At 40.3% G+C, this 20,506-nt stretch overlaps 1 long non-coding RNA gene across 1 annotated transcript in view; it reads right to left on the bottom strand.

The window, feature by feature from the left end:
* Positions 1-3,559: 3,559 nt before the first annotated feature.
* LOC109269621 (uncharacterized) overlaps positions 3,560-20,506 on the bottom strand; it is a 61,939-nt gene continuing 44,992 nt past the window's right edge. The window contains exons 3-4 of the long non-coding RNA XR_002081170.2: positions 17,481-17,572; positions 3,560-4,446 (exon numbers count right to left, since the gene is read on the bottom strand). This is a non-coding gene — a long non-coding RNA (uncharacterized LOC109269621). The remainder of the gene's footprint in view (positions 4,447-17,480; positions 17,573-20,506) is intronic.

Below are 20,506 nucleotides of genomic sequence, written 5' to 3'. Positions count from 1 at the left end.
TTCTGAAGTTTTCCAAAGATGAACTACGTACTAGCCACTTACACAATAGATGTTTAAATTTCACAAAATATTCTTTTATATGCAGGTATTTTATTTACCTGTGTAGTTAATTATTCCATAAGTAACTTGAGAAACACAGTCAATAAAACAATTTTAAAATTTAAAACATGAATGTGAATCGGCTGCTGGATAGATATATGTATAGGTTAAAAAACAAATCAAGACTATGTAATACAAACCAAAAAGAATGACGAGATCAGTTACTCTTGCTGCTGTTTTTGGTAATTTAATTGCCTCTAATTTAGCCTCAAATTTTGCTCTGAGCTTCCCAACAGCCAAAGGAAAAATGGTAACATAGTCAGTTACATTATTCTCTAATATCAAAATATACCAGTCCTTTAAAAGAATTAAATCTCTTCATGGTACTAAATGTTAAATGAGTATATAGGGAGTTCTGAGCACTGTGGTAAAATGTCTTCCTTGTCAACATTTTATAGGGAATAGAACTGTAAGATCCTTGTAACTGTTTCGTATAGTTCATACACATTGAAATAATTGAAAAACTATAATTAAAAGTAATTTGATGGAGATTCTATGAGGTGCCAAATAAGATAGTATGTGATCAGTCTTAGGATTTAATTTGATCCTAAGACAAAGTTTTAAGTGTCTTGATAAATGCTTAGACTGTAAATCCTTCAAATAATCTGTTTATTTCTTCACTCGGGCTTTTGATAGTGTTTCATAGTCTTTCATTCAATTCTTTCAACAACCTGAGATAATGTTCTAATTCCCACAAATTACATTTGAAGAAGTGGAAGCTCAGAGGAGTGAAATGTTTTGCTGAAGGTCAGCCAGTAAATGACTTGGAAGGAACTCAAACACAGGTGTTCTGATTCCAGATTAACAAAATGCATTTGTTAAGTATCCATTGGGTGCTAGGCAGTGCTCTTGGGCCTGAGGATAGTTGAATAAAATGTAATCCCTGTTCTCAAAAAGTTAGTAGGAAAAACAGATAACACGTAATTTTCTCTAACTTAGCCATCACTCTTGGCTTTCATTATGCTGGTGCAATACCAGTAGGTGTGGAGGAGATAGTTTGGGAATATAAGACTGTTGGATAAGACTAAATATTTCTGCTGTCTCTTCCAGATCGTATTCTATATTATATGACATGATTTTAAATAAAGATGTTGCAAGTGTTGACAGAAACACAGACAAAAAGGACTGGAGAAATAATCACTTCATAGAGCTGCCGTGCCTCTTTTGGAAAAACCAGAAGGAAGAGGGAAAGGTATTCCATTTATTCCCAGGATTACGATAACTATTCTTGGCCATACTGTGAAACAGCATTTGGTGACAAAATGTCATCCTGATGAAGAAAGATTTCAAAAGCAGGTGGGAATATCGTGGCCCAAATATTTTCAATCCATACTGGTGCTGGTGATAATTTTATGTAAAATGACGAAGTCATGACTGCTCTGCCCTAGAAATGATTCAGTGGAAAACAGATGACTGCGAGGAAGTCCAGGATGTTTGACCTATGATCAGTCACTTTCACTCATGGTTTGTAAATAACAAAACCATTTTTCAGATCAAATTTCACATGAAACTCAATATAGGTATTACCTTGAAGATACTGCAGGTTTGGTTCCAGACCACCACAATAAAGCAAGCCAAATGAATTTTTTGTTTTCCCAGTACATATAAAATTTGTGTTTTATACTACACAGTAGTCTGTTAAGTGTGCAACAGCATTGTGTCTAAAAAAACCAATGTGCATTCCTTAAATTAATAATACTTTTTTGCTGGGGCTCCTGGGTGGCTTGGTCAGTTGAGCAACCCACTCTTGATTTTGGCTCAGGTCATGATCTCACGGTTGTGGGATCAAGCCTCGCATGGGGCTCTGTGCTGTCAGGGCAGAGTCTGCTTGGGATTCTCCCTCTCCCTCTCTCTCTGCCCACTCACACGTGCCTCTCTCTCTCTCTCTCAAAATAAATACGCTTTAAAAAATGAAAAAATAAAAACACGTTATTACTAAAAGATGCTAGACATCATTTAAGCTTTCAGGGACTCATAATCTTTTTGCTGCAGGGGGTCTTGCCTCAATGTGGATGGCTACTGACTGATCAGGATGGTGGCTGCTGACGGTTGGGGGCAGCTGTGTCTATTCTTAAAATAGACAACAGTGAAGGCTGCCACACCAATGGACTCTTCATTTCATGAACAATTTCTCTGTAGCATGGGATGCTGTCTGATAGAATTTTACCCACAGTAGAACTTCTTTCAAAATCGGAGTCAGTTCTTCAAAACCCTTCTGTTGCTTTATCAACTAAGTTGATGTGATCATCTACATTCTTTGGTGTCATCTCATCGATCTCCACAGCATCTTTGCCAGGAATATATTCCATATCAAGAGACCACCTCCTTTGTTCGACCATAAGAAGCAACTCCTCATCCATTAAAACTTTATCATGAGGGGCGCCTGGGTGGCGCAGTCGGTTAAGCGTCCGACTTCAGCCAGGTCACGATCTCGCGGTCCGTGAGTTCGAGCCCCGCGTCGGGCTCTGGGCTGATGGCTCGGAGCCTGGAGCCTGTTTCCGATTCTGTCTCCCTCTTTCTCTGCCCCTCCCCCGTTCATGCTCTGTCTCTCTCTGTCCCAAAAATAAATAAAAAACGTTGAAAAAAAAAATATTTAAAAAAAAAAACTTTATCATGAGATTGCAGCAATTCAAATATAATAATAATGGGAGACTTTGAAATATGCAAGAATTACCAAAATATGGCCCAAAGACATGATGGGAGCAAATGATTTTGGAATAAATGGTGCCAGTAGACTTGTTTGATGCAGGGTTGCCATTCAACTTTAATTTGCAAAAATGCAGTATCTGCAAAGCACAATAAAGCAAAGCACCATGAAATGAATCATGCTGGTATATAAAATAGATCAAAGTAGAACAACGTTAGCTGACTAAATCCAGGGTGGGGGACAGGAGGCCCATGCACATTGTGTCCCCAGGACCTCTTTACTGACTATGCCTCCAGGTGATTGATCACTGAAGCACGATTTGAAAACTGGTCCTGTCGATTCAAAGGGTCACTGCTCCTAGGAGTCTACAAAATAAGAAATACTGGTTGTTTCATCTCGGATGGCTACTGAAGAGCATGCCATTAGTAGCCTTTAGGGAAGTACGAATAATTTACATTTTTTGTTCTTTTCTAGTTGGTAACCCCGGTGGTTCAAGTGCAGACCAAGCAGACAAACTCTGAGAGCTAGGATTAAAAAGAAAATAAAAAACAGCTCACAGTAATGACCCCTCCCAAGAAAAGACCCAGCAATCTTCCAGCTACAGTAGCAGTAATCCCAAACCCACTACAGCATCTAATTGAAATATTGATTCTTCAGTTAGGTCTCTAACTTAAAATTCCAGAGCAGAGAGCTCCCCACCACACAGACACCCCCTTTGCAGAATCACATCACAGAACACACAGTGTTTCCTTAACATTAAGCTTCCCTGGGCTTTCATTTCAATTAGTCATAAAAAAAGATCAAGAAGGAAAGTATTGTCGGAAAGATTCCAGTCAGTGTTTTATTGCCTGAAACACTTCTCAGGATTAACCATTTCATATCAGAAAGGGAATTCTGCAGAAAGAGAAATCCTTTTTCCTTACAGAGAGGAAACTGTGGGTAAAACAAAGAATACAAAATCTACTTTCTTCTAAGTGTCTTATTCAACATGTTTTCATTAAACAATTTCATTTACGGCATTAAAATTTTCCCGAACAAACACCAATATATGCCAAAAAATTATCACAAATCCAACTTTTGCTCTCCTTCTATTTCCATGTAGTTTCCAAGAACAACAAAATCCCTTGACATTATTATCTCCTCCGAATACTAATTATGTCACTACCACTGCATGTCTGCTAATCTTCCAGAAATAATGTGAGAATTACCGGGACGCAATAGGAACAGAATGGAATTAGAAACATATTTTGTGGATTTGTCAAAACTACCAGCTTTCTAAGAGTGGTAAAATGCACATCCAAAAAAAATTCTTTCATAAGGACAAATTCCCACAATGAAGATAAATGATGAGTCTTAATACTACGCTTTGAGCATAGACAACTAGCTAGAGCAAGGCCAGTATTCGGCGGGTTCTTTTATTCTTACAGGAAATTTAGTTCACGGCACCCAGGATTTTCATCTCAGAGCACAGCTTTGACTCTAGATGAGACCCGTTTTTAATCATGCTTAATGGGCCTGGTTCCCAAGAGAATAACAATGAAGGTGAAAACCTCTTGAGCAGGGAGGAGAATACACTTGCTCTGGGGACCAGGACCTAATCCTTCCCTGTGAAGGAAGGAAACAATGTCTTCCTCCTCTTCAGTTGCAAACATTTCTCGAATGTATGAATGACAGTATCATCATGCTCTGCTCATCCTGGGCTAAAAACAAAAGGATCATAAGCTGTTGTGCCTGAAGATACCTTTGCCGTTATCTCCTTCAGCTCCATTTTGCAGATGTAGAAACTGATGCCTAAAAACCGATGGGTTTCCTGAAGGTACATACTTGGTCACATAAGGCATAGGCATCTGTATTTATTTCCCCAATCTCTGATCAAGGCCCTCTCCTCTACTTCAGATGACAAAATCCTACATCATTTTCAAAATCAAGTCTTAGGGATGTCTCAGGGCATCTCCTTCCCTGACTCTGAGCCACCGCAGGGTCCAGACACGTATCACCTCTTTCTGGACACCAGCTGTAGGATCTGCTGGTCTCGGGGATTCCAGTGTGGTCACTTGGATGGCTCCACACTCCTCTCCGATTTTTCAGCCCTGCTCAAAGGCCTTCTTCTCTATCCCATCACTGGCACCCACCTGACCTCTTTGCTGTACCACTAACAGTCAGGCATGCACATATGTGCACACACCTCATGCTGGTTCACTCAGCAGGACTTTAGTTTTGCGGTCCGCCTAGGCTGGATTCTTCTTCCCATCCATCTGGCTGGTTCCATTCTATGCCATTGTTACCTCCCATGACTACTCCCCTTCCTTCCACACCCCACACCCAGTCTTGGGTTAGGATCCTCTAATCTCAGATCTCGTGTTTCCACATATCTGTTGTCTCTGCACTAAACTCAGGCACATTACCTAAAACCCTTGCATGGGTTTCCCAGATTCCGCTGGACCTGGTTTCTCCCGATCATTGAACCAATGGACATGCAGGTATCATGCGAAAACTATATTAACTTATAAATATTGACACAGACAAGTGACAGGTAGTTAGGGATATTTAGACAACGTTTGTACGTTTCTAGGCTCCAATTACTCTATCTCTTTTTTAACTCAGTGGATTATTTTGAAATCAGTGCACCTGTGATCTTTCTGATCCTCTCACAGGAGAACAGGAACTCTTGACATAATTTTGCTTCTACCTTTGAAAACCTAATGTTAGTTACGGACAACTGTGTGTTTTCTTTAAGGAGTTCGGTCACTGGACTCACAAAATGTTGCATCTGAGAAGAATAAGATTCTTAATTGTGTTTGCAATGAAATATATGAATAAATAGATGGAACACATTAATACTGTATTAATAGCTACGAGCGTCTTCTAGAATGGTGTGTCCTATGCCAAGTGCAGCTGGTTGTATTATAAGTATCTTTTTATATGTCTGTTTCCCACACTTCATTCCAGGCTAATTGTGTGATTCAGATTGTGTGGCCAGAGCCAGCATAGTATCTGGCACAGTATAAAAACTCAATACTTTTGGAATGAAACATTTATGTAGTCCTAAGCTCTCTGTGAAACCTTGGCTAAGTGGATATTTCCCTGTGAACTACTTTTCCTATATCCCTTACCAAAAAGTCAGTCTACACTTAAATTCAAGACACAATATATCACCAAAAAAGTTTGTCTCCTATAATTCCCTTCATTGCCTACATCGGCCCTCTAATACCAAACAGAATAACCCTGGTCTCTCTTCCAGATATTTGAAGACTGCGATTATTTCTCTGGCAAATCTTCATGTCTTTGGGCTAATATTTCCCTGTTCTTCAATCATTTTCAGACATTCATTAGGGCTTAACTCTTATAAGCACACTCTACAGGTGCTCAATCTCCCACTTAAGCTGTGCCTCCCAAGAAATGCACACAGCATTGCCTGGAATGTCTGCCCAGACCACAGTTCAGGGAGGTTGTCACCTCCTTTGATTTTGATGCCATACCTCTGCTAATGAGGCCAAAGTGTATCAGCTTTTTCAGTAGCTACTCAACTGACATCCCCATACCCACTCTTTCCCAATTTCCTATCTGAAGAAGAGTCATTCCTCACATTATTAAAATCAATTCCTCCCCCTTGGACTTTTAACCCTATCTCATTCTGCCTTTCCAAGGATTTTATACCATCACCTACAACCTCGCTTACTTTCTATGCAAATTCTTCCTGCCTAAGGTCCCTTCCCAGTAGCTTTAAACATGCTCAGTCTCTTATCACACTCTCTCTCTCTCTCTCTCTCTCTCTCTCTCTCTCTCTCTCTCTCCAGTATCGTGTTCTACCCTCATCATTTCTCCCAAATTCTCTTACCAAGATCACAAATGACTTTCATTTTACTAAAGCCAAAGGACAAAAGTAGCCTTCCATTTTGACTTCTTTGCTTCATTTGACTGTTGACTCCTTAACAACTCACTCTTAAAACTCTTGCCACATCCTCCATGATGTTTGTCTTTCTGGTTTTCCTTACATTTCCCTTTGTAGACTCCTGTTCCTCAGCTATACCTTCAAATGTCTGGGTCCCCTACGCCTTACCTTCAGACTCTTCTCTTTCACCTCTCAGTAGATAATGGCATTACCTTCCATTATTTCAACCACCATCTAAAATCTAATGTCTCCCAAATTCCATCTCTATTCCAGATCTTTCTCCTAAGCTACAGTCTTATGAAAAAAAAAAAAAAGAGGATACCCTCTACTCATCATTTGCACAGGGGCATTTCTGAAGTCCCTCCAACTCGACAACAGCAAATTCAACTCAACTGTCTCTACTACTCTCTCCTCCTCTTGTTCTTCTTTGTTCCATAAAAGCCAGGATAGACCACCCAGTGTTCTTCAAGAGGCCTACAGATGAGATGGGGTGTAGACAAATATAACTTGCTGAACAGGGCTAAGTCAGATACAATGAGACCATTGTTTCATTTTTGCTCCATCACTGAAATCAACCACTCCTGCTTACGCCTCCTTTCTTTGCCCTTCCTCAGAGCACATTTCAAGCACCGTGACCATTTTTTGCACCTTTTTCAAATACAAGAGCAATCACACTGAGCTCTCTGTAACTCACTTTCAAGTTCAGTGTTTTTTAAGTCACAACTTCAATTTCTCACCCAATTTAAATCTTCTTTCCCCCACCCCCACCTCTTCTTCCTAACCGGCTTAAGGTCAGTCCTGCCCCATGAACCAGGGACCTATGCCAAGGTTGGGAGACAGTATGGTCTTCTCACTCTCTCTACTTGACCCTCACTCTGTGGCTTCTGTGTTTCACTCCCTTCATCTGAGAGAAGTGCCCTTAACCCAGAATGTGTATGGACCATTAACAAAGCTCACTGGGTCTCATTTTCCTCACAAAAAGTGAGACTATTGCAGTAAGTGACCTCCATATCTACTACGGCAAGATCTCAGCTTTCCTTTCTCTGAGGCAAACACCAATTCGTTTGTCCACAGGGACGGGATAATTTTTGAATTCCTAAATGTCTTGTCTATCTACAAGCTCATAAAAGAACTATGGATCCCTTAGTAATGTTTTCAAGTGAGACCAAAACATGATGAGGCACGGCCCTACCCCTGGATCTCCAAACGGTACCATCAGCAAACTGTCTTGTTCACATTCTTACACCATTGCTGAGACCAGGACAGCACCTTCAGTCCACGTCACAAGCAGACCACATATATTTTTCTTAAATCATGGTCATACTTCAGGAAAGTAGGTTTGCAGCTTTACAGGGTCCTCAGCAGTCATTGTTTCAGTTACCCCTGAAATGGTGACCCATGGTCTCCTCGAATCATTTCTTTTTTCTTTTCAAATTTCTTGACTGTCATGTAATAGTTTGGCTGTTTTGAAACAATCCTTTAGTCTTATAATATATTTATACTGTGGGATTTCAAATATGAGAGTGATGTCGTTGATCAAGCTTTTGTCGGCAGTGGTACAGTTTCAAATAAGATGCGTGATAACTAAGTGTTTTGTCTAATACCTTAAATCTCAATCTCCTGTGCAAAAACATATTTCATTCAAAGTGACAGCAACCACAAATTACAAATTTGGTGTGAGAAAGACTTATTTTATTTTATTTATTTATTTTTTTAGAAAGACTTATTTTAAAGTAATTTTAATGGAAATAATGCATGTACACAATTTAAAAGGACAAATAGTGGTTGCCTACTCCATTCCTCTCTAGAAAATCAAGACTCCCAGTGGCAACATTTTTCAAGTCTTTTAGCTATTTCTTCTGGCATATGATTCAATATTTCTAAATAACATCCTTATAGCACTCATTCTCGGTTCAACTTCAGACGTTATCTTTTGATTTCTGAGTTAGGATATAGGTTTGGATACCATGACAGAAACTAAAATGGCAGTGCCTTAAAATTAGAAGCTTATTTTCCTCTTATAAATAAGCATCAAGTTAGAAAGACCTTTATTCACCTGATCCAAGATGGCTTGTCACCATGACCACATTTCATCCAATGGAATCATGGAGAAGGGAGTGGGAAGAACAAGATACTTTCCTTTTACGGGCACAACCTAGAAAATGTACATATTAGACACCCCAAATTTGTTCCACAAATGTGTTTAACAAATTTAGCTTATTTTAAATGTTTTCTCTTGTTATTGCAACTAAACAGATTTTTTAAAACACAGTTACATAATAAATGCAAAATCAGAACAGTGGTTCCCTCTGAGGAGGGAATGAAGGGGGATGAAATAAAGGAGAAGCTGAAACTGAGTTATGGTTAATGTTTAAGCCAAACATTTGGTGATGGGGTTGTAGTCTCCATTATATTATTCTGCTTTATAGTTTGCATATATTATTTTATATGTATCAAATATTTAAAATAGATTACAAGAAGACAAAGTGAGAGAGATAAAAATACTAGAAAATAATAACAAGTAAGGTTGGAAGTAGGTTACCTGAATTAAGGTATTTCTAGGATCCTTATAATGTACAGAGCAAGTTTGATTACTATGAGACTTTAAGCTAGATAAGCATGTTAAAATAGCGTGGGTAACAATTAAGAATAAATGAAACAACAGAAGGACATTCAAACCAGAAGTCAGGAAAGAAAAATAAAACATAAAAATAGTAGAACTGATAAAAAATACCAAATAAGATGTAGAAATTAAGCCAAATAATCAGCAAGCACAACGAATATAAGTGACTATACTCACTCATTAAAATATAAAGACCATTAGGGGGCACTGGTTGACTCGGTTGAGCGGCCAACTCTTGATTTTAGCTCAGGTCATGATCCCAAAGTCATGGGATCAATCCCCTCATCAGGCTTTACACTGAGTGTGGAGCCTGCTTAAGATTTTGCCTCCCTCTGCCCCCTCTCCTGCTCATACTCTCTCTCTCCCTCCCTCTCTCTCTCTCAAAAATAAAAATAAGTAAAACAAACCTTTAAAAAAAAAAAGATAAAGACCATTAGGTAAGCATAAAAATAAAACAAAACAAAACAAAAAAAACCCCGCTGAATGCTGTGTATGAGCACATCTTAAATAGAAGAACACAGGTTCAAAGTAAAAGGGAAAAAACACTATACACCCAGAATATATTAAACAACAAAAAAAAATCGCTTTCATGACATCAGGGAGAAAACATACTTTAAAGCCAAAAACATTACAGTTAAAGAAAAGCACTACATCACAGCAATGTTTTAGTTTACTTCAAAAATATAACTATAAACTACTATGACCTAATAGTATGGCCTCAAAATATACCAAAAAAAAACAAAAAAAACAAAACCCAATCCATGATAAAGATCAAAGCTATGTCCCATCTCACCTTCAGAAACCTGTTCTGTCAATATTAGACCTATTACCTGAGCTCCAGCTCCGCCCACCCCCGCAGCTGGATTCCGGCTGGATTGGCCAATGGGAACGCACTTCTCTCTTTCTTTACCAAACATCGTTTCCGTGGCAACAGCAGCATCTGCACTCCGGTCCAGATCCCACCTGCTTATCCTGCCCAACGTTCTAGTCATCTAGCCTCCCTTTATTCCTGCTATTCCCAGTGTCTAAATTTTCCTCGTTTCCTCTTCTGCTTTTTGGCTCTTCCGCCATAAGGGTAACCAAGTATATGCCTACAGTTTATCTTGTTGCAAATACTCAGAGTGGTTCCTGTTTTCATGGTTAGCCTCGTCATTAGTATTCTATTGTTTCCATAGCAAATCGCCACAAATTAAGCGGCTTAAAACCACACGGATTTATTATCTCATGGTCGTATGGGTCAGGAACCCAGTGGGCTTGGCTGGTGCCTCTGCTCTGAGTTTCATAAGGGCTGAAATCCAGGTGTCGGTAGGGCCGCTTCCTTTCTCGTTTTTTCTAGCTTTATGGAGATATAATTGACATATAACACTGTGTAAGTTTAAGGTGCACAATGTGATGATGTGATACACGTATATACTGTGAAAATGATTACCACAAAAAGGTTAGTTAACACATCCATCACTTCACATAATTACAACTTTCCTGTAGTGAGAAATATATGGTTTACTCTCCTAGCAACTTTCAAGTATACAGTACGGTGGTGTTAATTTTAGTCATCACTATGTATATTAGATCCCCAAAACTTATTCATCTTATAACTAGACGTTTGTGGCCTTTGACCAACATCTTCCCATTTCCCCTACCCCCCAGTCCATCAACATCTTCCCATTTCCCCTACCCCACAGTCCATGGCAAACCACCACTCTATTTGCTGTTTATATGGATTTAGCTTCTTTTTTTTTAAGGTTCTACATGTAAGTGCGATCATGGAGTCATTGTCTTTTCCTTTCTGACTTACATCACTTAGCACAATGCCACCAAGATCCACACATGTGTAATATTCCCTTGTGTGTGTGTGTGTGTGTGTGTGTGTGTGTGTGTTCATCTGTTGATGGATACTTAGGTTGTTTCCATGTACTGACTATTGTGAATCATGCTGAAATAAGCATTGGAGTACAGATATCTCTTTGAGATGGTGATTTCATTTCTTTTGAATATATACCCAGGGGTGGGATTGCTGGATCATACAGTAGCTCTATTTTTAATTTCTTGAGAAATCTCCATACTGTTTTCCACAGTGGTTATAACAATATACATTCCCACCAAGAACACACAAGGATTCTCTTTGTTCCATATCCTCACCAGCACTTACTATATCTTGTCTTTTTTATAATGCTTATTCTAACAGGTGTGAGGACATATTTTTCATTTGCATTCCCTAACGATTAGTGATGATGAGCACCTTTCCATGTACCTGTTACTCATTTGTAGTTCTTCTTTGCAAAAATGTCTATTTAGATCCTCTGTCCATAAATTGGATTGTTTGTTTTACTTCAGATTATTTGGTTTTTGCCATTGAATTGGCTCTAGCTTGGATTTCCAGTCTTCTGTTGAACAAGAATGGTGAGAGTGATCACCCCTGTCTTATTCCTGATTCTAAATGAAAAGCTTCCAGTTTTCTACCATTGGGAATGATGTTAGCTGTGGGTTGTTCATAGGCTTTATTATGTTGAGGTATGTTACTTTATACCCAATTTACTGAATTATCATAAAGTGGTGTTGAATTTTGTCAAATGCTTTGTCTGCATTTATTGAGAGGATCTTACAATTTTTACCCTTCATCCTATTAATGTGCGTATCACGTCTATTGATTTGCATATGTCGGACCATCCCTGCATATGATACAAGGGATAAATCCCACTGTTGTGGTGTATGGTCCTTTTAATGCGTTATTGAATTCAGTTTTCTGGTATCGTGCTGAGAATTTTGGCCTCTGTATTCATCAGGAACATTGGCCTGTAGTTTCCTTTTCTTGTCGTGTCCTTATCTGACCTCGTATTAGGGTGAACTGGCCTTGTAAAATGAATTTGGAAGTGTTTCTTCAATTTTTTGGAAGAGTTTAAGAAGGGTTGGCATTAATTCTTCTTTAAATGGTTGGTGGAATTCACCCATGAAACCATCTGGTCCTGGGCTTTTCTTTGTTGGAAGCGTTTTGATTACTGCTTTCATCTCATCTGGCAGAATGGATGGCCATGTCTCTTGCCAGGTCCCCTGAGTGGACTGGACTTGTCCCTGACCGTGGCAAAAAGGGCTAGAGTCAAGTTTAGGGTCTTTTCAGGGCCTTCAGGACTAGTGCTAGTCCTGCTCATATCCTGCAGCTGTAAGGAGATTGGAGTCAAGTAGAGGGCCTCTTCAGCATCTCTGGGGGTGCAGATAGGAGTGTCACCTGCAGGGTCTCTGTGCCAGCAGGACTATTCATGAACTGTGACTGGGATGGGTGGGAGTTCAGTTATAGGACCCTTTCAGAATCCATATCCTGACCAAGTTTAGCAGGCATACCTTCAGGGATTCCCAGACTGTGACCAAGAGGGGCTACAACTGGTTTATGGGTCACTTGAGAGTCCACAGCTGAGACTGAGGTCTATATGTCTATCACCCAATGCATGGCATGACTTTTCCCTTGACAAATGCTGCTAATGACAGAACCAAAGCCAAATAGGGTTTTAGCTGAGTCCTCAGGGGTATGAAGCTATTTCTGGATCTGCAGCCCAGACCATAATCAGTGAGTTAGCCACCTGGGTGCAGGCCTGCCTTCCCAAAGTGGCTCTTCTCGGTCTTGGACTGCACCAGAGTTTCACCGTCTCTTACCTGAATCCCAAACCTCCCACAAAGGCACTTTTGTCCATAGGTGGAGGCCAAATTGCTCTTGTTAAGGGTAAGATAGCTGTGAGGGATGTCCCATTTGGTCTTCTTGCTGACCTGTATTCCCTTCTGGAGGCCAAGGGAGAATCTGTATCTTAGGATATTCAGTTATTGGCAGAATTTAGTTCTGTGCAGTTGTAGACCTGAGCTTTCCATTTCCCTGCTGGCTACCTTCCAGGAGCTGCTCACAACTTCTAGAGACTGCCTGTATACCTTGGCCCATGGCCCCTTCTTCCATCTTGAAAGCCAGCAACAGTGGGTGTGGTCCTCATCAAGGTGTATCCTTTCTATCTCTTCTGCCTCCTTATCTTTTACAAGTTCTAACTAACTGTTTCATTTTATTCCTCTGACTATAAAGACCCATGGGACTATATCTGGGCCACTTGAATAATCCAGAACAATATTTCAATTTTAGGATCAGCTGATTAGCAACTTTAACTCCAACTACAAAGTTCGTTTTGCAATGTGCCATAACATATTTGTAGGCCAATTACCAGGGAATAAAGATCATGGTCCCACCTAGTTAAGACTAGCTTGACTCCTAAGGAGTGATTCCTGACAAGACCTGGTGTAAAAGGGAATATTACTCTGAAAGAGTGGGCTCAGACCTTGCACTCTTCCCCCGGCACTCTGAAAGCCCCAAGGTGGTGGTTCAAGGCCCTCCCAAAAATGCAGCACAGAAGTTAAGCTGACTGGTTAGGACTTCATGCCTCTTTCTTTTTCTCCCCTGCATTTTGCAAGTAGGAAGTAAAGGCTCAGAGAAACCCAGTCATTGCTCAAAGTCACAAACTCAGTTCATGACAGTGCAATAGAAATACCTGATATTCATTCATTTATCCGTTCAATAACACTTGCTAAACCCTACCAGCTAACTGGACCAGGGAAACAAACATGAAATAAACCTTGCCAATCCACCTATCAGAGATTTTTGTTTGTTTTCCTAAGATACAAATGCAGTTAACATGTTTGCATACTTGATGTTAGTTCAGTAAAGTTTCCCACACATTTTTACATAAAAGTTTGATTTTCTCTAAGAACATCTGCTTCAGCTCAAAGGCAGCTGTCAGGGTGATAGGACCTGATTCAAACCCAAGCTGTGTGTCCTTAGGGAATTCACTTAGTGATAGTATTTACCTGAAAGGGCTGTTGTGAGCAGGGTTGAGTAGTATCTGCACGTCACTGGGAACTAGCATATAGCAGGTGCTCAGTAAGTGATAGCCGTGATCGTTGTCATTACCCAACCTCCCTGAGCCTCAGTTTTATTTTTTATTAAGTGGGCACAATAATAAGCATATCATGGGGTGATTACATGAGGAAGTATCAATAACACATGTGGCACACAGTTTGTACAAACACACCTCCCCTTCCTCCCTCCTTAACAACCTCACTAAACTGATTCTTTTTGTGGCTTACTTACACCTTCAATAAAACACTTCAGGAAAGGTCTGTGATAGAGAGGCAATGCAGCAGGGGTCAGGATTTCAGGGTTCTTTAGAGGATCTGAAACTACCCTCCTGTGTGACTTTAGGCAAGGGGTTTGGCTTTTATGATCCTCAGTTTCCTCATCCATGAAGAACAGAATGCTCTAGAAAATAGTCTTCACCCCCTACTTTGGTTTTAAATTAATCAGAGAGTTACGCCAGTCTCTAGGAATAGAATCTTCCGAAATGCACAAGGCCTGCAAATCCCTTCATCATGCAGTTTTAGGGGGTCAGTCTCCCTGCTCACTTCATTTTCTTTTTGCTGATGTGGCTGGTCTCCCCAGGGAGATCTTGGATGGACCAAAGGATGACACAGGAAACTGGAAGCCAGGTGAGACCCAGAGAGAAACCCAAATACACAAGAGGGCCCCAGACCTGAGACAGATAGGTGGCTTCCGGAGCAGCAGCCCCAGAGGAAGAAACGAACTCAGGCTGTCAGAGGAAGCGTTGTAAAGAGAAAACCATGACGGAGCAGGTAGTAGGAAGTGGCTCTTATTAACATTCTCCACTGTCCAGTGATGCAGCATCCATCCCTGGAGCGTGGTGCCCCCACATTAGGACCTGGCAGGCCTCCATGCTGAAGGAGGCCATGCAGCTACCTGCCCTATGGGAAGAGGCCAAGAACAGCACAAGGGGATCTGGAAAGAAAATACACCAACCTGACCCAGAACCAAGCACAGAGTCAGGCGAGGCCAAGGTAGGAGCAGTAAATTATGTGTTAGTGAGAAGCCAGCACCCCCAAAACAGAACTGTCTCTTACCCACCTCAGAAAGAGTTCTTTGGGGTTTGTTAGAAACAGAGACTCTGTTAAGCTGTCTCAAAAAATAAACATTTATTGTCAGGATGCACAGTCAACAAAAGAGACTGGATCACAAAAGAAGCCAGTTTGTTGTCTTCAGTTCAAGGCATCACCAATGCTGGGATTTTTCCGTTTGTTCTCTCCTTCTATTTATGTCTTCTTGTTCTCTGACAAACTGGCTCGCTTTCTGTATTTTCTGAGTGACATTCCAAAAGGAGAAAATCTGGCTATTCTAGCTGATTACCATTGCCCTTACTTTTCAGGCCAATCTTCATTATGGCTCAGTGGCCAGCCGACGAATTGGCTGCCTTCAAGTCAAATATTTACTACCAATCTAGTAAGTAGCAACTCTTTATTTAAGGAACTATGTCAGAGTGACCTGTTGTGGGTGGGACTGATAGCCTTCAAAGGTAGTGGTGAATAGCAGGTGTCATGTTGAACATGTCTAGTGAACATCCATGTAAAAAACAGTAATTAAGAGACTATAACGGGCTGGTACCTACTAAGCTCTGGACCCCAGGAAGTTCCCATTTCTGCCCCTCAGGGTCCAATCAGTGGCAGCATCTACAAGGACAGAGACCCCACCTAATGTATCACAGGGACCTGATATCTTGGCCTTATGCGTGACAGGAAGGGAACCAAGGGAGGAAGTAAATAGAAGGACCTAGACAGACAGAGGGTTCCTAGAAAATGCAGTTCCATAAATTGTTCTGGATGGATTTTTGCCTGGGTTCTGGGTCGTCCCTGATGGAGTCACTAGTATCACAACCTGTGCACCCAAATGCATTCCTTCCCGTCCTTTCTGTTCCAGCTGATGATTCCCAAAATAATGCTCATACCTATAGATTCATTAGTTGGGAATCAGACAGACCTGGGATCTATCTCTGGCTCAGCTGTGTGTCCTTGAGCGAGTCACTTAGCCTCTCTAAGCCTCAGTGTCCTCATCTATAAAATTACACTAAGAAAACCTACTGTATGCATGGACCACTATGTTCGGGATCATTCTTTCCATTGCTATTGGCATGTGACTGAACAGTGTTGGCCTCTTGAAAGCAGTTGTCATTCCTTCTGTGACAGGAAATGGATGGAGGCTTGGAAAGAAAGGAGGAAGGACTTCAAGGCATTGCTTCCAAGGCAGAAGCAATGTGAAGGTACCTGTGTGAAGGTAGAAGGGGAATAGTGTCAGGGCCCCTGAGGTCACAGGCTCCAGAACCAGTGTCTTACACAGCCATCCTGGGGATGGGCTGGTGTCAGATTGGAGACAATCGAGAGTTATAATGTCAGAGTCCAGGCCAGTGCTGACTCAGAGAATCCTTGGCTGATGCAACTCTGAGGTGGCTGAAAGGTCCTTTCCCACTCACTGCTGGAGCATCTTGTCCACATTCTGTTACACTGCTGGGACGGGAGCCCAGAGACAGCATTTTGGGGAGAGATTCCCCTTTCCTCCTGGAGATGCCCTATCACCGGATGAAATGGCCTGGTGCCCAGAGCGGCACAGGAGATTCAGGAAGAAAAGTATGACCCCTAGAGGGCACATAACAGGGCATAGTCTTCTGTTTTCAAGATCAAGGCTACATGACAGCTACAAAAGCAATGAGAAGAGAAAACAGGGGCTGAGGATGGGTTTATGAGATTGCCAAGTTTCCCCTTCAAGAACCATTTTGGGGCAGGATGGGATCTTTTGAACTATGTAAACCCTAAAATTCTTGGATAATTCAGGGTAGTAAAGGAGGAGGTATTGGCTGTTCTATTAATCTGGATATGTGGGTGCTGTAGAGAGCTTTAATCTTAAAAACCAAAGTGATAGAAGCCTTATGCCAGCTCCCGCACCCCGTAGGGGAAAGACATTGTATTATTGTTCTGAGGAAGCTACAAGGACATAGGCCTGGAAGAAATGATACTATGGGCTTTGTACACAGCTCCCCAGGGATTGAAAGTCCACTCAGGGACTTTCACTGTATCGGGCCCACTGAGGCCTTCATTTGGGGCGGGGTTTTGATACCCTCGTGTGGACTAACCCAGATGTCTTTGTACTGTCAAAGAATCTAGACACTGCATGGAGCCATGCGGTCTCTAGCTCCATGGCTGCCTGTTGGAGCTTGAAGTTCACATGCAGCTTTGCCAATAACAGGATACAACAGAGCATGCTCAGAGCAGTGGGGCTGAGCGGGCTGTGAAGGAAAGATGGTCTCCATTCGATCTGGAAGCTGATAACGTTCTCCCACCTATGCTAATCTTACCTTGGCACCTACTGCACCACTTGCTGTATATCTGAAGGTTCATCTTCCTCAAATCCTTTGCTCAAATGTAAAATATGTGTGACAATATTCATCTGCAAGAAGGAAAATCATAAAGAAGTTAAAGCTCAGATTCTGCTCTACACACAGCTGTGCTATTAATTTTGGCATTTCGGCTTTATTCATGAACCACTTGACACCCCACACAGCAGGATGTTTAGGGTGACTATGATGAAATTCATACAAAGGAAACAATTTAAATATCTGTCTAATTCATATAGATTAATTTAGTTCAAGTATAATTTAGGGCCTTTTTGAATTTGCATTACCAAGTTATTATTTTCGTGGTAAAATAAATTTTCCTTCTCACTCTTCTCTAACTGTACACAGAAATAGACAAGAGATGGTCATCTGGAACTTCCATTGCCATCCATGGAAAATTCTAGAAGCTATTATTTAATCAACTAGTTCCATGTGAGTGGCTTATTGAATAAAGGAGGAATTGCTTTGGGGGGAGATATTTTGGAACGTAAAGAGCTTAAATCTGAATGGGGAGCATGAGTGAGGAAAAACATGACCCTAGCGTGTTGAGCATATCGGTGTTAGACTGAGGTCAGCATGTCATTTGTGACTCTACTGAGCAAAGGATATGAGCAAAAAAGAACTGGCTTTCATTTTATCTATTATGTGCCAGCTATTGCACATATTTTAAATACATTATTTTTTTGAGGTTATGTTTCAAGCTAATATGTATATTGCCTCACTTATCTTATTAAGCATAATAATAGTATTGGCATCATAGAATCGTAAGGTAATGTATGTGGCCAACCTTTGGTCAGATTCATCTTTGGTCTAATAGACTGTGGATCAGAATGGGTATATATGGTGGAGACGCATTGCTAGAGACACCTCTGTGTGCACAGGGAGTGAAGAGAGGGCATTTCTAGAGGAAAGAGAATGTGGTGAACTCTACAAAGACTCCAAAAAGTGCCTTCTAGAGTAAATCTGTACATGGCTTTCTAGTCCTTAGTTTCCTCCTCTGTAAAATTGGGGTAATAGTAGGACCTTCTTCTTAGGATCGCCGTGAGGATGAAGTGAGAAATATAAAATATTTTAGATAATGATTATGCATAATCAGCTCTTTCTAGGCACATGTCAACCAGCTCACTCTTTTTTTCAGTGAAGTTTCTGAGACACCACTTCTTTTATTTTTTATTTATTTTTTATTATTTTTTTATTATTATTTTTTAATGTTTATTTATTTTTGAGACAGAGAGAGACAGAGCATGAACGGGGGAGGGGCAGAGAGAGAGGGAGACACAGAATCGGAAACAGGCTCCAGGCTCTGAGCCATCAGCCCAGAGCCCGACGCGGGGCTCTAACTCATGGACCGTGAGATCGTGACCTGAGCTGAAGTTGGACGCCCAACCGACTAAGCCACCCAGGCGCCCCGAGACACCACTTCTTTAAAAAGCTCTCTATAACTCCCAAACTCTAGATTAGTTTCCTCAATAGGTGTTCCCATTTGAATCGTGTCCTTACCCAACAGGGTGCTTATCACACTCTAATATAATTATATATAATATATATATATATATAATATATAATATATAATAATAATAATATAATTATTATATTTTATTTATTTATAAATATAATATATATAAATATAAATATAAATTTATTTTATAATATATTTATATTTATATATAATATAATTTATTTATATTTATATATATTTATATATATATTTATATAATTATATAATTTATATAATTATATAATTATAATTATATTTATAATATAAAAATAAATATAAATTTATTTATATATTATATAATATAATTATTATTATAATAATATAATTATAGTTGGTGCAATATGTATATTGCAATTATCTGCCCCCAGAGTGAGTATCTGAGCACCTTAAGGTCAAGGAATAAGTTTAACAAACTATTTTATCCCCAGAGCCCAGAACAGTACTTAGTTGACACTATGAACTTAACATTTCTTTAATAAATAAAGTTGAACCCTTAGCATCATTATGTCATCAACTTGCTATCATTATTTTATAGATGAGGAAACTGAGTCCAGAAAAATATTAAGTAACTTACTCTGGTTTACCCCTTGAGTAAATGAGAGGGAGCAGGATTTGCATCCAAGACTCTTGAGTCCAAAGACCACGCTTTCCCACTAGGTATGAGGCCTCATTAGGCCAAGATCTGTTGAGAATTTCTTTCTATGTGCTGGGTGTATCACTATATAGTTCCATTTCATCTGGTTTAGACTTTGGAACAATCTTTTGATGCAAGTGTGTACGTTTGCCACGTGAAGAAACTGTGGCTTACATGCCCAAGGTCATGTGGCAGCACTAAGATCCAGTCTTCCACATCCAGAGAAACCATCTGTGATCATAAGTCAGGCATCCAGCGAGCCCCAACAGCCACACCAGCAAACCCCAACAGTCAGGTCCAACATGAAAGACCACAAGGCCTAAATGGATCAAACTTCTCCCCTTGAAACATTCTGACAGGCTTTGTTAATTTCTGGATTTTGCCTTCCTGACCTGTCTCCCAGCAGCAGCACCATGCTGCTCCAGTGGGCTATTTATAGACCACCTGAAATATACTTCAGAATAGCTCATGTGTATCCCTTGCAAAGTATTGTGGGAGTAATTCCTTTTTCAATGCCCAGGGAAAATTGAGGGGGTAAAAGAGAATAAAATAGTTGGGGGTGGGGGGGGAAAGAAGTATACTGCTTAGGGTGTTTGAAATCTGTTTATAGATTGGCATTTTTCTCTTTCCTCTTTTTAACATCTCCATCAAGTCGCTGAATGTTTATTAAAACGCTTGGCAAAAGGGAATATCTTATTTAAATAATGCTCTTTAGGTAATATGCTGTTTCGTAAGCATCAGACAAGCTTTCTTCCTACTGTCTTCTTCGCATGGTTAAAGGAAAGGAAGATTCAGGATCATAGTTTGAAAAATAATAAAGAGCTAGGTTGCATTTCCTCGACGGTCAGTTCCTAT

The sequence above is a fragment of the Panthera pardus genome, unplaced genomic scaffold (genome assembly GCF_024362965.1).
Source record: "Panthera pardus isolate Hobbes unplaced genomic scaffold, ASM2436296v1 HiC_scaffold_13, whole genome shotgun sequence".
Taxonomy (NCBI): Eukaryota; Metazoa; Chordata; class Mammalia; order Carnivora; family Felidae; genus Panthera; species Panthera pardus.
Note: the sequence above shows the minus strand (reverse complement) of the source record. Positions and strands in the feature narration are given on the sequence as shown.